This window comes from Nycticebus coucang, chromosome X (genome assembly GCF_027406575.1).
Source record: "Nycticebus coucang isolate mNycCou1 chromosome X, mNycCou1.pri, whole genome shotgun sequence".
NCBI lineage: Eukaryota > Metazoa > Chordata > Mammalia > Primates > Lorisidae > Nycticebus > Nycticebus coucang.
Genome location: NC_069804.1, coordinates 187093947 through 187109506, shown reverse-complemented (window position 1 = coordinate 187109506; position 15560 = coordinate 187093947). Strand labels below are relative to the sequence as shown.

The 15560-nt window shown below is 40.8% G+C and overlaps 1 non-coding gene across 1 annotated transcript; it reads left to right on the top strand.

Moving 5' to 3' along the window:
* The first annotated feature begins 14160 nt into the window (after positions 1-14160).
* On the top strand, positions 14161-14267 carry LOC128578664 (U6 spliceosomal RNA). Its single transcript, XR_008377804.1, has one exon. It is a non-coding gene; the product is annotated as a U6 spliceosomal RNA (small nuclear RNA).
* The last annotated feature ends 1293 nt before the right edge of the window (positions 14268-15560 follow it).

Sequence of the window (15560 nt, the reverse complement as noted above, 5' to 3'; positions counted from 1 at the left end):
ATTGTACCCCATAATTGCATTAATGTACACAGCTATGATTTAATTTAAAAAAGAGTTTTTCACACACTTTCTTCAAGGATTTGTATTGTTTCAAGTCTTAAATGTAAACATTATATCCAATGAGAGTCAATTTTTGTCAGTAGTGAGACGTGTGGGTCCATTTTCAGTCTTTTACATGGGGCTAACCACTTATCCTAGCACCATTTATTAAATGGGAATTCTTTTCCTCAGTTATGCTTTTGTTTGGTTTATCAAAGATTAGATGGCGATACATGTCTGAGTTCATCTCTAGGTTACCTATTCTACTGCATAGATCTATATCTCTATTTTTGTGCCAGTACCATGTTGTTTTCATCACTGTATATTTGTAATATAATCTAAAGTCTGGTATAGTGATGCTTCCAGATTTGTTTTTATTTCTAAGAATTGTGTTTGCTGGGCGGTACCTGTGGCACAGTGGATAAGGCACCGGCCCCATATACTGAGGGTGGTGGGTTCAAACCTAGCCCTGGCCAAACTGCAACAAAAAATAGCCAGGAGTTGTGCCGGGCACCTGTAGTCCCAGCTACTCAGGAGGCTGAGGCAAGAGAATCACTTAAGCCCAGGAGTTGGAGGTTGCTGTGAGCTGTGATGCCACAGCACTCTAACAAGGGTGATAAAATGAGATTCTGTCTCAAAAAAAAAAAAGAATTGTATTTGCTTTTTGAGTTTTTTTCTAATTCCACATGAAACAAAGAACTATTTTTTCAAGTTCTTCAAAGTACAACATTGGTGCTTCACTGGGGATTGCATAAAATATGTAGATTTCATTGGGTAATACAGACATTTTAACAATGTTGATTCTTTCCGGCCATGAGCATGGTATGTTCTTCCATTTGTTAACATCTGCCATTTCTTTCCTCATGGTTTCATTGTTTTCCCTGTAGAGATCCTTCAAGTTTATTTTTTTTTTTTATTAAATCATAGCTGTGTACATTAATGCAATCATGGGGCACCATACACTGGTTTTATATACATTTTGACATGTTTTCATCAGACTGGTTAACATAGCCTTCCTGGCATTTTCTTAGTTATTGTGTTAAGGCATTTATATTCTACATTTAGCAAGTTTCACATGTGCCCTTGTACCTTCAAGTTTATTGTTAGGTATATTCCCAGGTGTTTCAGTTTTACTGAAGCAACTATGAAGGATATTGTGTCCTTGATTTGTTTCTCTGATTGGCTGTTATTGACATATATAAAGGCTACTGATTTGTGGACATTGATTTTTTGTTTGTTTGTTTTTTTTTATTAAATCATAACTGTATACATTGATATGATCATGGGGCATCATACACTCGCTTCATAAACCATCTGACACATTTTTATCACAGTGGTTAACATAGCCTTTCCGGCATTATCTCAGTTACTGTGCCAAAACATTTACATTCTACATTTACCAAGTTTCGCAAATACCCCTGTAAGATGCACCACAGGTGTGATCCCACCGATCCCCCTCCCTCTACCCACCCCCCCCTTTCCCACTTCCCCCTATTGTTAAGTTGTAGCTGGGTTATAGCTTTCATGTGAGAGTCCCAAATTAGTTTCATAGTAGGGCTGTGTACATTGGGTACTTTTTCTTCCCTTCTTGGGATACTTTACTAAGAAGAATATGTTCCAGCTCCATCCATGTAAACATGAAAGAGGTAAAGTCTCCATCTTTCTTTAAGGCTGCATAGTATTCCATGGTATACATATACCACAATTTATTAATCCATTCATGGATCGATGGGCACTTGGGCTTTTTCCATGACTTAGCTATTATGAATTGGGCTGCAATAAACATTCTGGTACAAATATCTTTGTTATGTTGTGATTTTTGGTCTTCTGGGTATATGCCCAGCAGAGGAATTACAGGATTGAATGGCAGATCTATTTTTAGATCTCTGAGTGTTCTCCATATATCTTTCCAGAAGGAATGTATTAATTTGCATTCCCACCAGCAGTGCAGAAGTGTTCCCTTTTCTCCGCATCCACGCCAACATCTCTGGTCTTGAGATTTTGTGATATAGGCTAGTCTCATTGGAGTTAGATGATATCTCAAAGTAGTTTTGATTTGCATTTCTCTGATGATTAAAGATGATGAGCATTTTTTCATATGTCTGAAGGCCGTGCGCCTGTCTTCTTCAGAGAAGTTTCTCTTCAAATCCCTTGCCCAGCCTGCGATGGGATCCCTTGTTCTTTTCTTGCTGATGCGTTTGAGTTCTCTGTGGATTCTGGATATTAAACCTTTGTCGGAGATATATCCTGCAAATATCTTCTCCCATTCTGAGGGCTGTCTCCTTGCTCTGCTTACTGTGTTCTTAGCTGTGCAGAAGCTTTTTAGTTTGATCAAGTCCCAGTAGTGTATTTTTGAAGCTGCTTCAATTGCCCGGGGGGTTCTCCTCATGAAATACTCACCCAGACCAATTTCTTCAAGGGTTTTCCCTGCATTCTCCTCTAGTATTTTTATAGTTTCATGTTTTAAGTTTAAATCTTTAATCCAATGAGAGTATATCTTAGTTAATGGTGAAAGGTGTGGGTCCAATTTCAGTCTTCTGCAGGTCCAGCCAGTTCACCCAGCACCATTTGTTAAATAGGGAATCTTTTCCCCACTGAATGTTTTTAATTGGCTTGTCAAAAATCAAATAGCGGTAAGTAGCTGGATTCATCTCTTGGTTCTCTATTCTGTTGCAGATATCTACTTCTCTGTTTTTGTGCCAATACCATGCTGTTTTGATCACTATCGATTTGTAGTAAAGTCTGAGGTCTGGTAGTGTGATTCCTCCTGTTTTGTTTTTATTTCTGAGTAATGTCTTGGCTATTCGAGGTTTTTTCTGATTCCATATAAAATGAAGTAATGTTTTTTCAAGATCTTTAAAATATGACAGTGGAGCTTTAATAGGGAGTGCGTTGAAATTATATATTGCTTTGGGTAGTATGGACATTTTGATAATGTTGATTCTTCCCAGCCATGAGCATGGTATGTTTTTCCATTTGTTAACATTTTCAGCTATTTCTTTTCTTAGAGTTTCATAGTTCTCTTTATGGAGATCTTTCACGTCTTTTGTTAGGTAAATTCCCAAATATTTCATCTTCTTTGGCACTACTGTGAATGGGATAGAGTCCTTAACTGCTTTTTCAATTTGACTGTTGTTGGTGTATATAAAGGCTACCGATTTATTAATGTTGATTTTGTAACCTGAGACGCTGCTGTATTCCTTGATCACTTCTAGGAGTTTTGTAATAGAGTCCCTAGTGTTTTCCAGATACACAATCATATCATCTGCGAAGAGCGAGAGTTTGATCTCTTCTGACCCTATACGGATATCCTTGATCGCCTTTTCTTCCCTAATTGCGGTGGCTAAAACTTCCATTACAATGTTGAAAAGCAGTGGAGACAATGGGCAGCCTTGTCTGGTTCCTGATCTGAGTGGAAATGATTCCAATTTAACTCCATTCAATATGATATTGGCTGTGGGTTTGCTGTAGATAGCCTCTATCAGTTTAAGAAAAGTCCCTTCTAGACCAATTTTCTTGAGTGTTCTGATCATGAAGCGATGCTGGATATTATCAAAAGCTTTTTCTGCATCAATTGAGAGAATCATATGGTCTTTGTTTTTTAATTTGTTTATGTGCTGAATTACATTTATAGATTTACGTATATTGAACCAGCCTTGAGACCCTGGGATAAAACCAACTTGGTCATGATGTATAATTTGTTTGATGTGTTGCTGGATTCTGTTTGTTAGGATCTTGTTGAATATTTTTGCATCTATATTCATTAGTGATATCGGTCTATAATTTTCTTTTCTTGTTGGGTCTTTTCCTGGTTTGGGGATCAGGGTGATGTTTGCTTCATAGAACGTGTTGGGTAGTCTTCTTTCTTTTTCTACATTTTGGAACAGGTTGAGTAATATAGGTACTAATTCATCTTTAAAGGTTTGGTAGAATTCTGACGTAAAACCATCTGGTCCCGGGCTTTTGTTTTTAGGGAGGTTTTGTATAGTTGATGCTATTTCTGAACTTGATATGGGTCTGTTCAACATTTCCACTTGATTCTGGTTAAGTCTTGGAAGGTGGCGTGCTTCCAAGTATCGGTCAATTTCCTTCAGATTTTCATATTTATGAGAATAAAGTTTCTTGTAATATTCATTAAGGATTTTTTGGATTTCTGATGAGTCTGTGGTTATTTCGTCTTTGTTGTTTCTGATTGATGATATTAGAGATTTTGCTCTTTTTTTCCTGATTAGGTTGGCCAGAGGTTTATCTATTTTATTGACCTTTTCAAAAAACCAGCTTTTTGATTTATTGATCTGTTGTATTATTCTTTTGTTTTCAATTTCATTTAATTCTGCTCTAATTTTGGTTATTTCTTTTCTTCTACTGGGTTTGGGGTTGGAATGTTCTTCCTTTTCCAGTTGCGTGAGATGTCCCATTAAGTTGTTAACTTCCTCTCTTTCCATTCTCTTGAGGAAGGCTTGCAGTGCTATAAATTTCCCTCTTAGAACTCCCTTTGCGGTGTCCCAGAGGTTCTGATAGTTTGTGTCTTCATTGTCGTTTTGTTCCAAAAAATTGGCGATTTCTTTCTTAATCTCATCTCTGACCCAGCTATCATTCAGCATAAGGTTATTTAACTTCCATGTTTTTGTATGGGTATGCAGATTCCTGTTGTTACTCAATTCAAGTTTTATTCCATGATGGTCTGAGAAGATGCATGGAATAATTTCTATTCCTTTAAATTTACTGAGGTTAGACTTGTGACCTAAAATGTGGTCAATTTTGGAGTAAGTTCCGTGGGCTGATGAGAAGTATGTGTATTCAGTTTTGTTGGGATGAAATGTTCTGTAGATGTCTGCTAAATCTAAATATTGGATGGTTAGGTTTAAATCTAAGATTTCTTTGCTCAGCTTCTTTCTGGAGGATCGATCCAACACTGCCAAGGGAGTGTTGAAATCTCCAACGATTATGGAGCTGGAGGAAATCAAGTTACTCATGTCTGTTAGAGTTTCTCTTATAAATTGAGGTGCATTCTGGTTGGGTGCATAGATATTAATAATTGAGATCTCATCATATTGAGTATTACCCTTAACAAATATGAAGTGACCATTCTTGTCCTTCCTTACTTTTGATGGTTTAAAGCCTACTGTATCTGCAAATAAAATTGCAACACCTGCTTTTTTCTGATTACCATTTGCCTGAAATATGGATGACCATCCTTTCACCCTGAGTCTGTATTTGTCTTTTAAGTTAAGATGTGACTCTTGTATGCAACAAATATCTGGCCTGAGTTTTTGTATCCAGTCAGCTAACCTATGCCTCTTTAGAGGACAGTTTAAGCCATTCACATTGATGGAGAGTACTGATAAGTCTGGTGGAATTTTGGGTATCGAGTTTTTCAAAGTCCAGTGGACATTTTTAATCCTTTCGCCAGTGTGGAAGTTGGAGTTTGATCCGAAGTTTCTGAGTGAATTTACTTTTGTGGTATAGGATTGGGTTGGTCATTGTGGAGGATAGGTCTGAGAACATCCTGAAGAGCTGGTTTACTTATGGCAAATTTTTTCAACATATGAATGTCATTGAAGTATTTAATTTCTCCATCATAGATGAAACTCAGTTTAGCTGGATACAAGATCCTGGGTTGAAAGTTTTTTTGCTTTAGGAGATTAAAAGTTGATGACCAGCCTCTTCTGGCTTGAAAAGTTTCAGCAGAGAGATCTGCAGTTATTCTAATATTCTTACCTTTGTACGTTATAGTTTTCTTTCGCCGGGCTGCTTTGAGAATCTTCTCTTTCATGTTAACTTTAGTGAAGCTAATTATGATATGTCTGGGGGATGACTTATTGGGGTTGAATCGTGCTGGGGTTCTGAAGCTGTCTGCTATCTGAATTTCAGATTCTCTAGGCATGTCTGGAAAATTTTCTTTCATAATTTCATGCAGAAGGGCCTTTGTGCCCTCGGAGGCGACTTCATCGTTCTCAGAAATTCCTATAATCCTTATGTTGCTTTTTTTCGAATTATCTGAGAGTTCTCTGAGTGAGTGATCCGTTTTTGCTCTCCATTTCTCTTCCTCTTTGAGAGATTGGGAGCGTTCGAAGACTTTATCTTCAATGTCAGAAATCCTTTCTTCTGCTTGCTCCATTCTGTTACTGAGGGATTCTACTGTATTTTTCATATCTTTGAGGGTTGTAAGTTCTTGCTTCAGTGTGTCTAAGTCTTTGGTGGTTTTGTCTTTAAATTCGTTAAATTCTTGAGACAATTTTTGAATTTCTCCTCAAATTCCTAATTCCATTTTATTAATCTTGTCTGCAATCCAAATTCTGAATTCGATTTCTGACATCTCAGCCAGTTGTTTATGAATGGGATCCTCAATCACATCTGCCGTATCTTTTCTTGGGGGGGTTGATCTATTCTGGTTATTCATGTTACCAGAGTTTTTCCGCTGATTCTGCCCCATGGTTATTTTACTCCCTTTGGTTTTTCCCCTGGGGTTTTATCGAGGGCCCGTACAGTGTTGTGGCCTGAGAAACTGGGGCCCTGTCTGGTGTGGTGTAGCAAAGTGGTTCTGTCTTGTTTTCAGCTGTTTTCTGTTCGATCCTATTGCAACTTCTATTCTGGCTTGAAGTCTCAGCTGTGTGGAAAAATCAGCAATTAAGTCACCCCGCCTGCCCACCTCTGGCCCCAGTTGGAAAAGGAGAATCAAACCTTCCTACAATCGCACACCCAGGGCACCACCTGAAAAGTCCTCAGTCTATTAGCCCAGTTCTAAAGGTCCAAATCAACTGTCTCAATTGGCACTTGTCTCGTGTGGGAGAGTTCAAGAGGTCTCTGGGAACTGGATCACAGGGGCCTGGTGACTCCTCTGACACGGCTCACCCCAGTGCAGAGTGGAGTCAGGAGGAGCCACCCAGCAAACAGAGCAGTCTAGGAAGGTTGACGTCTGCTTCCCCACTTTGCCCCTCCGTCGGACCCAGTCACTGGTATCTCTGCAGATGGCTAACCCAGTTGCCTGCAGTGAACAGACACTCCAGGGGTTTGCACCTGCCTGAATCGCAAGGAAGTCTGCCAGGCCCCCGCAGACTGCCGCTATCTAGCAGGAGGAGATGGGGCCTGACATCTTTGAGTGTTTGATGCAGGTGATGGGAAGGAGGTGTTCACTCAGGCTTAGCCCCGTCCCTGATGGATGCTGCTAACAGAACAGAACAGAACAGAACAGACAACTTTGCGGGGTTCTGTCTCTGTTCCTGTCGAAATCGCCTACAGAAGACGGGCTGTTTTGAGTTCAAACGTCTTTGCTGCTGGAGATTTGCGTCCGAACACCTCTCTGGGTCGGCCCCGCCCTGGAAGCTTCCCGGGTTTGTGAGCCGTGTCAGGAAATCCCCCGCTCACCGGTGGCCTCCTCTGGTTGCCCAGGGAGACAGGGGGTGTGGCCTTAGAATATCCAGAAGTGAGTGTTCTGCCGTTAAAGAAAAAACGGCTGTTGATCTACCTCCAGGGAACTGCTGCTCTGGTGTGGGCACTCAGGCGACCCTTTTCTCCTCTGTCCCATGCCCCAGAGTCAGTACTGAGTGGCCGCAGTTTGTGCTGGGTCCACACCCCTCAAGAGATCCCCCAAGAATCAAAACTCTTGGGGGATGGGCCACCAGACCCCGATTGGGAGTGGGGGGGGAAGCTAGAGTTTCATTCAGTTTTACACAACACTACGGCCCGGGGAGGGCTCCTGCACTGCACCGCAGGGAAGTGCCGCCAAGGCTTGATTTCCCCTCAGCAGAGTGCCCTCTCCTGGCTCACGTGTCCCAGAGTCAGCGCTGACCTGATGCAGCTCAGGCACTGTGCACTCCCCTCGAGAAATCACCCAAGGATCCGAACTCCTGGGGGATGGCCCCTCAGACCCCGAGTGAGAGTAGGGGCTCTCAGCTCTCAGTGGGGAAGCTAGAGTCTTATTCAGTCTTGTGCCTGGGGAGGGTTGCTGCACTGCACCGCAGGGAAGTGCCGCCGAGGCGTGACTCCCCTTCAGCCTGGTGCCCTCTCCTCACTCGTGCGCCTCAGAGTCAATGCTGACCAGTCGCAACTCGGGGACTGTCCACTCCCCTTGAGAAATCACCCAAGGATCCGAACTCCTGGGGGACAGTCCTCCAGACCTCAGTGGGCGGGAGGGGAGCGCCGGGATTCAGGGTTGCCGGCAAAGGATTCCCAAAGTTTTATTTAGTTTTATGCCCGGCAGGAGAACGCCACGGCACCCCAGTAGGGGAGGTAGGTCCAGTTTTTAGAAGGTCTCTCCCTGGAGTGTAGTGGGAGGGCCCTTAATTTCTGCCCGCTTGTTCAATTGTGGGGCTCTTGAGCCGGTCTCATGGGGGAGGGGGACTCCCGTCCGCTTGGTGGTGGATTTTGTACCTTTTGTTTGCGTCCTTGTGATCACAGCTTGCCTCAGCGGTGTTGATGTGCGTTCTTCAACCTTCTCTCCTGGTGAGGCTCAAGTCCACCAGGATACTTACTAAATTCCTGTCCCTTAACTCTCCTTCTGGACGGGAGCCTCTGTTGAAAGCTGGCTTCAGTCCACCATCTTGTCTCCCTCTGGACATTGATTTTGTATCAGTGACATTACTGTATTATTATTATTAATATTATTATTATTTGCAGATTTTGGCCAGGGCCAAGTGTGAACCCGCCACCTCTAGTATATGGGGCTGGCGCCCTACTCTTTTGAGCCACAGGCACTGCCTTTGTTTTTTTTCTTTTTTGACACAGAGTCTCACTATGTCCCCCTTGGTAGACTGCCTCAGTGGCACAGCTCACAGCAACCTCAAACTCTTGGGCTTAAGCAATTCTCTTGCCTCAGCCTCCCAAGTAGCTGGGACTCCAGGCGCCTGCCACAATGCCTGGCTATTTTTTGGTTGTAGTTGTCATTGTTTATTGGCAGGCCTGGGCTGGGTTTGAACCCACCAGCTCTGGTGTATGTGGCTGGCACCCTAGTCGTTGAGCTACAGGCGTCAAGCCATTACTGTATTTCTTGATCACTTCCAGGAGTCTCATGATTGATTCCCTGGGTTTTTCAAGTATGAGATCATATTATCTGCAAAAAGTGAGAGTTTGACCTCCTCTGTCCCCATTTGAATGCCCTTGATATTCTTTTCATGCCTAATTGCATTGGCTAGAACTTCCAGCACTATGTTGAATAGTAGTGGTGATAGTGGACATTCTTGTCTGGTTCCAATTCTAAGTGGAAATGCTTTCAGTTTTATTCCATTCAGTATGATATTGGCTGTGGATTTGTTGTAGATGGCATCTATTAGTTTAAGACAGCAGTTCTCAACCTGTGGGTTGTGACCTCTTTGTAACAGTGAAAATACATCATGGCATAAGGAAGGTTGAGAACCACTGGTTTAGGAAATGTCCCATCTACTCCGATTTTCTTAAGTGTTTTTGTAGCAAAGAATGCTAAATTTTGTTGAATATATGTTCTGCATCTATTGGGAAGATCATATGATCTTTGCTTTTGCTTCTCTTTATGTGGTGAATTACATTTATCGATTTACATATATTGAACCAACCTTGCATCCCTTGAATAAAGCCCCCTTGATCATGATGTGTATTTTTTTAATGTGTAGCTGTATTCGAGTAGCTATGATCTGTTAGCATCTTATTTTAACATTTTTTGTGCTGATGCTAATTAATAATATTGGTCTGTAGCTTTCTTTTTTCATTGGATCCTTTCTTGTTCTTGGTATCAGGGTGATATTTGGTTCATAGAAAGTGTTGGGGAGGGTAATTTTCTTTTCTGTGTTTTGGAATAGATTCTGCATTATAGGTACTAGCTCCTCTTTGAAGATTTAATAGAATTATGGTGTAAAACCTTTTGATCCAGAAGTTTTCTGTTTTGAAAAAATTTTAATTGTTTTTGTGATTTTGGTGGTAGATATTAGTCTGTTCAAAATTTCTAATTTTTTCTGGTTGAGTTTAGAAAGGTGATGTGATTCCAGGTATTGGTCCATTTCCTCTATGTTTTCAACTTCCTGGGCATAGGGTTTTTTGAAGTAATAATTGATGATCTTTTTTTTTTTAATCTTTGTGGTGTCTGTTATTATTTCCCCCTTTTCATTTCTGATTGAGGTTTCAAGCCAGAAGAGGGTGGTCATCTGAGATTTTACTTTTATATTTCTAGTTAGTCTTGCCCAGGGGTTATTGATTTAATTAATCTTTTCTAAGAACTAACTTTTTGTTTTGCTGCTTTTCTGAATGATCCTATGTTCTCAATGTCATTTCATTCTGCTCTAATTTTGTTATTTCTTTTCTTCTGCTAGATTTGGGATTAGTTCTCTCTTCCTTTCCCTATTCCTTGAGATGGTCCTTTAGGTTGTTGACTTGTGCTCTTTCTGTTTTCTGGATATGGGCATCTGATGATATAAACTTCCCACTTAGGACTGCCTTTGCAATATCCCACCGTTTTTGTTGTTGTTGTTGTTGCTGTTTTTTATTTGTTTTTGCAGTTTTTTTTTTTTTTTGGCCAGGGCTGGGTTTGAACCCACCACCTCCGGCATATGGGGCCAGCGCCCTACTCCTTTGAGCCACAGGCACCACCTCCCACAGTTTTTTATAGCTTGCAACTTCATTGTCATTTTGTTCTAGAAACCTAATGATTTTCTTCTTTATTTGCTCCTTGACCCAGCTGTCTTTCAGCATAAGGTTGTTCAGTTTCCATGACTTTATGTGGGTTTGAAGATTTCTGTTGGAATTAGATCTACTTTATTTTGTGATGGTCTGAGGAGATGCAAGGCATAATTTTTATTTTTAAAATTTGTTGAGGTTTGATTTGTGCCTAGGATATGATCAATTTTAGAGGATGATCCATGGGGTGACAAGAAGAATGTATACTCAATTTTATTAGGATGTAATGTTTTGTTGAAGTCTGTTAAGCCCATTTGTTTTAAGGTTGTGTTTAAGTCTATTGTTTCTTTGTTTACTTTCTCCTTGGAGGATCTGTCCAGTTCTGTCAGAGAGGTGTTGAAGTCCCTAGATATTATGGTGTTGCAGGATATCATATTGCTTAGATCAGTTAAGGGTTGCTTTATGTATCTGGGAACATTTAAGTTTGGTGCATAGATGTTGAGGACTAAAATTTCTTCCTATCGTATTGTTTCTTTGACCAGTATATAGTGTCTATCCTTGTCTTTCCTTATTTTTGTTGATTTAAATCCAATCATATCTGCAAATAAGATTGTACCCCTACTTCTGATTTCCATTTGCCTGAAAGATTGTTTTCTGTCCCTTTGTCCTGAGTCTTGTTTTAACCTTAGAGGTTGAATTTGTTTCCTGAAGATAGCATATACTTGGATTGTGTTGTGTGTAGTTTTATTTAATCCAATCAGCCAGCCTGTGCTTCTTCAGTGGGGAATTCAAGCCATTCACATTTATTAAGAGAATTGATATGTGGAGGAGTTCATTTCTTCTTTGTTTGTAGAGATCCATTGCTTAGTTTTACCCCTTGCAACATTGTGGAAGGTAGGTTTTGTCCTTTAATTTCTGGGTGTTTACTTTGCTGGTAGTCCATCATGCTGGTCAGTATGAAAAATGGGTCTGAGTACTTCCTGCAAAGCTGATCTTATGGCATATTTCCTTGATGTTTGAGTGTCAGTGAAATATTTGACTCCTCCATCAAATATGAAACTTAATTTAGCAGGATACAGAATCCTGGACTGAAAATTATCTTGTTTAAGTGGGTTAAAGAGAGATGCCCATCCTCTTACGGCTTGAAAAATTTCAGCTGAAATGTCTTCTATCACCCTGGTATGTTTCTCCTTTTAGGTAAGAATTGCTTACAGAATTTTCTCTTTCATTTTGACTTTGGACAATTTAATAAAATATGTCTAGGAGTTGTCTTGTTTCAATTGAGTCATGCTGGGGTTCTTAAACTGTCTAGACTTATGGGTTTCTTAAAATGCTTGGGAAATTCTCCCCGATGATGTCTTGAGCTTCTGTGCCATTTGGACTCTCTTCTTCTCTTCAGGAATCCCTATAATATGAATGCTTGATCTTTTGGAGTAGTTTCATAACTCTCTCAGATGAAACTCTGATTTTTTCTCATTTTTTTCCCCGTCTTCTTGAATGATTGGGTTAGTTCAAAAGCCTTGTCTTTGATTTCTGAGATTCTTTCTTCTCCATGTTATACTCCATTGCTGAGCCTTTCTACTGTGTTTTGAAACTTCTTGAATGCTTCTTTCATTTCCTTAAGCTCTGCTATATTCTTTCTAATTATATTCAGATCCTTGGCGACTTTGTCTTTAATTTCACTGATTGCTTGAGACAGTTTTTGGACTTCTTTTGGGATTTATTTTTCCATCTTCTCAATTCCACCCATCTTATTTGCCATCCTTATTCTGAATCATATTTCTGCCATTTCATTACTTTCTCTATGTATGGTATTTTCAGCTGTATCTCCCTTGAAATCACTTGGGGGGGGATCAATCTGCTCTGATTTTTCATGTTGCCAGCATTCTTCTGCTGGTTTCTCCCCATTTGTATTTTCAGTTCATTTATCTATTTATTATACTTTTTAAGCTGAAATGTTAGGTTGCCCCTAAATAGTTATTGGAGATAATCTAATTGGGGGTTGTTAGTCAGCATCCCAGAGACATATTTGGCAAATAAAACTGGTGGGCTGAAATCAGATCTGGAGGCCCCCATATGGAGCTCCGCACCCCTTCACCACTGACTGTTTAATGAATTGGAGCTTATACCTGTGAGCCTTCCCACACAGCCTCAAAAAGCTCCCTTTTGGGGCTGCAGCAGGAGAATCTTTGAGGGCTGACCTTGCTTTCTCTAAGTTGGGTGGGGTGGTGCTTAGGAGGTGGACCTTTGGGTGAGGCCCCTAGGCTGGAGATGTCTAATGGTTGGCACAAGCTGTTTTTGTTTTAGTGTTAGCCTGCCTTCAACCCAGTTTAAAAGAGCTGTGGTTTTTCACTGAAGTCTCTTCTGCAATGTATTCACACCATTGCAGTCCCTACCAGTGGCTGGGGATGAGAAATTTGTGGGCCACCCTATTGCTACCACCAAAGTTCCCATCCCATGGTATGAATGCCCCTTGCGCAAATTCAAAAAGCCATGGTTTTTGCTGGGGTACAGGTGACAATGGCCTGGATACACTGTGGCTCTCACCTGCAACTGGAGGAGGGGGTTTGCAGCCCGCTTTCTGCTTTGCAGAACTTCTCAGGGCAGGGTAACCTGAAGCTAGGCCTGTTTCTCTCCAAGTTGGTAGGAGTGGGGCTGGGGATGCCAGGAACAGACACAGGGCAGAGCCACTTCAGAAGGCAAGGTAAAGGTCCCCCAAGCAATGGGGAGACCCAGGAAGGACCACTAACTTGCTACACCAAGTCAGTGCAGAAGAGTCACAGTTTCCTCTCACAGCAGGGGATGTAGGGCATACTCGGTTCACCAGACCACACAATGGAAAGGACCTCCAGAGGTCCCATCAGACACTCTGGGGCCTAAGGTCCATCTCCCTCTCCTCCCATGGCCAGTTAAGTTAATCCTCCAAGATGTCTGGGCTTGGCTAGCACTCCACTTCACCCAGGCTCTGGGAAACAGGCCTCTGCAGGGGGAAGTCTGTTGGTCAACGAGGAGGTGGGAATGAGCTGCAGGATCAGGGCAATGGAAAGAAAATTTGTTCACTTCTCTTCCAGGCAGGATTGGGACTAGAGGTGGAAATTCCTAGGGGCAGGAGACCTGGGACTTTGTGGCTCTTTCTTGTGGGATGAGAGATCCTCTTTGTATTGCTTATGGAGTGCCCAAGGCAAGCCCCTCAGTGGGGGTCTCCCTTCCCCTTTGGCACCAGTTATCTTCTGTCTAGTTATTCCATACTAGATCTCTGTTCTCTTCCTTCCTCTTTCTTGTCCTTGTAGTTTGTCTCAGTGGGGGTGTTGAGCATCTTGATTTCTACTATTTTGTTTTGTTTTGTTTTCTTTTTTCTTTTTATTTTTCCCTTATTAAATCATAATTGTGTACATTAATGCATTTATGGGCTACAATGTGTTGATTTGATATACAATGTGTAATGCTTACATCTAACTGATTAACATTAACATCTGTTCACTTACTTATTTGTTATGGCAAGCCATTTATACTCTATTCTTAATAGTTTTGAAATGTGTGCTCACTTCGGCAGCACATATACTAAAATTGGAATGATACAGAGAAGATTAGCATGGCCCCTGCGGAAGGATAACACGCAAATTTGTGAAGCATTCCATGTTTTTAAGTGTCCATTGATCCATGAATGGATTAATAAATTGTGGTATATGTACACCATGGAATATTATGCAGCCTTAAAGAAAGATAGAGACTTTACCACTTTCATGTTTACATGGATGGAGCTGGAACATATTCTTCTTAGTAAAGTATCTCAAGAATGGAAGAAAAAGTATACAATATACTCAGCCCTACTATGAAACTAATTTATGGCTTTCATATGAAAGCTATAACCCAGTTGTAACCTAAGAATATACTCAGCCCTACTATGAAACTAATTTATGGCTTTCATATGAAAGCTATAACCCAGTTGTAACCTAAGAATATGGGGAAGGGGAGAGGGAAGGGGAGGGAGGGGGAGGATGGGCAGATGGAGGGTGATTGGTGGAATTACACCTATGGTGCATCTTACAAGGGTACATGTGAAACTTAGTAAATGTAGAATATAAATGTCTTAACATAATAACTAAAAAAATGCCAAGAAGGCTATGTTAACCAGTGTGATGAAAATATGTCAAATGGTCTATAAAACCAGTGTATGGTGCCCCATGATATCATTAATGTACACAGCTATAATTTAATAAAAAATTAAATAAATAGTTTTGAAATGTACCATTACATTATGCACATTATGTGAGGACACACCCAATACCCTCCCACCTCCCCCCTCCCCTCTTCTACTTGTTTTCAACCCCCTTAATTCAACTTCTCTTAGTTCACTTCAGACCAATTTTGCCATTTTTTCTCCTTCTGGATGGGAGCCTCTGGAGAAACCTGCTTCTAGTTGGCCATCTTGCCCCAATCCTCTGTTCTTCCATTTGTTAACACGTTCTGTAATTTATTTTCTCAGGGTTTCATAGCTTTCTTTGTAGATATCCTTTGCATCTTTTTTTAGGTATATTATAAGGTATTTCGTTTTGTTTGTAGCTACTGTGAAGAGAATTGTGTCCTTGATTTGATTTTCAGCTTTGTTGTTGGTGTCTATGAAAGCTTCTGATTTGTGAGCATTGATTTTATATCCCAAGACATTACGGTATTTCTCAATCACTTCTAGGAGTCTCATTGTTGAGTCCTTTGAATTTTGTATGTATAACATCATATCATCTGCAGAGTGAAAGTTTGACCTACCCTATCCTTATTTGGATACTCTTGGTATTCTTCTCTTGCATGATTACATTGGTTAGAACTTGCAGCACAATGTTGAATACTAGTTGTGATAGTGGACATCCATGTATGGTTCCACTTCTAAGTAGAAAAGCTCTCAGTTTTACTCCATTCGGTATGATATTGGCTATGTGTTT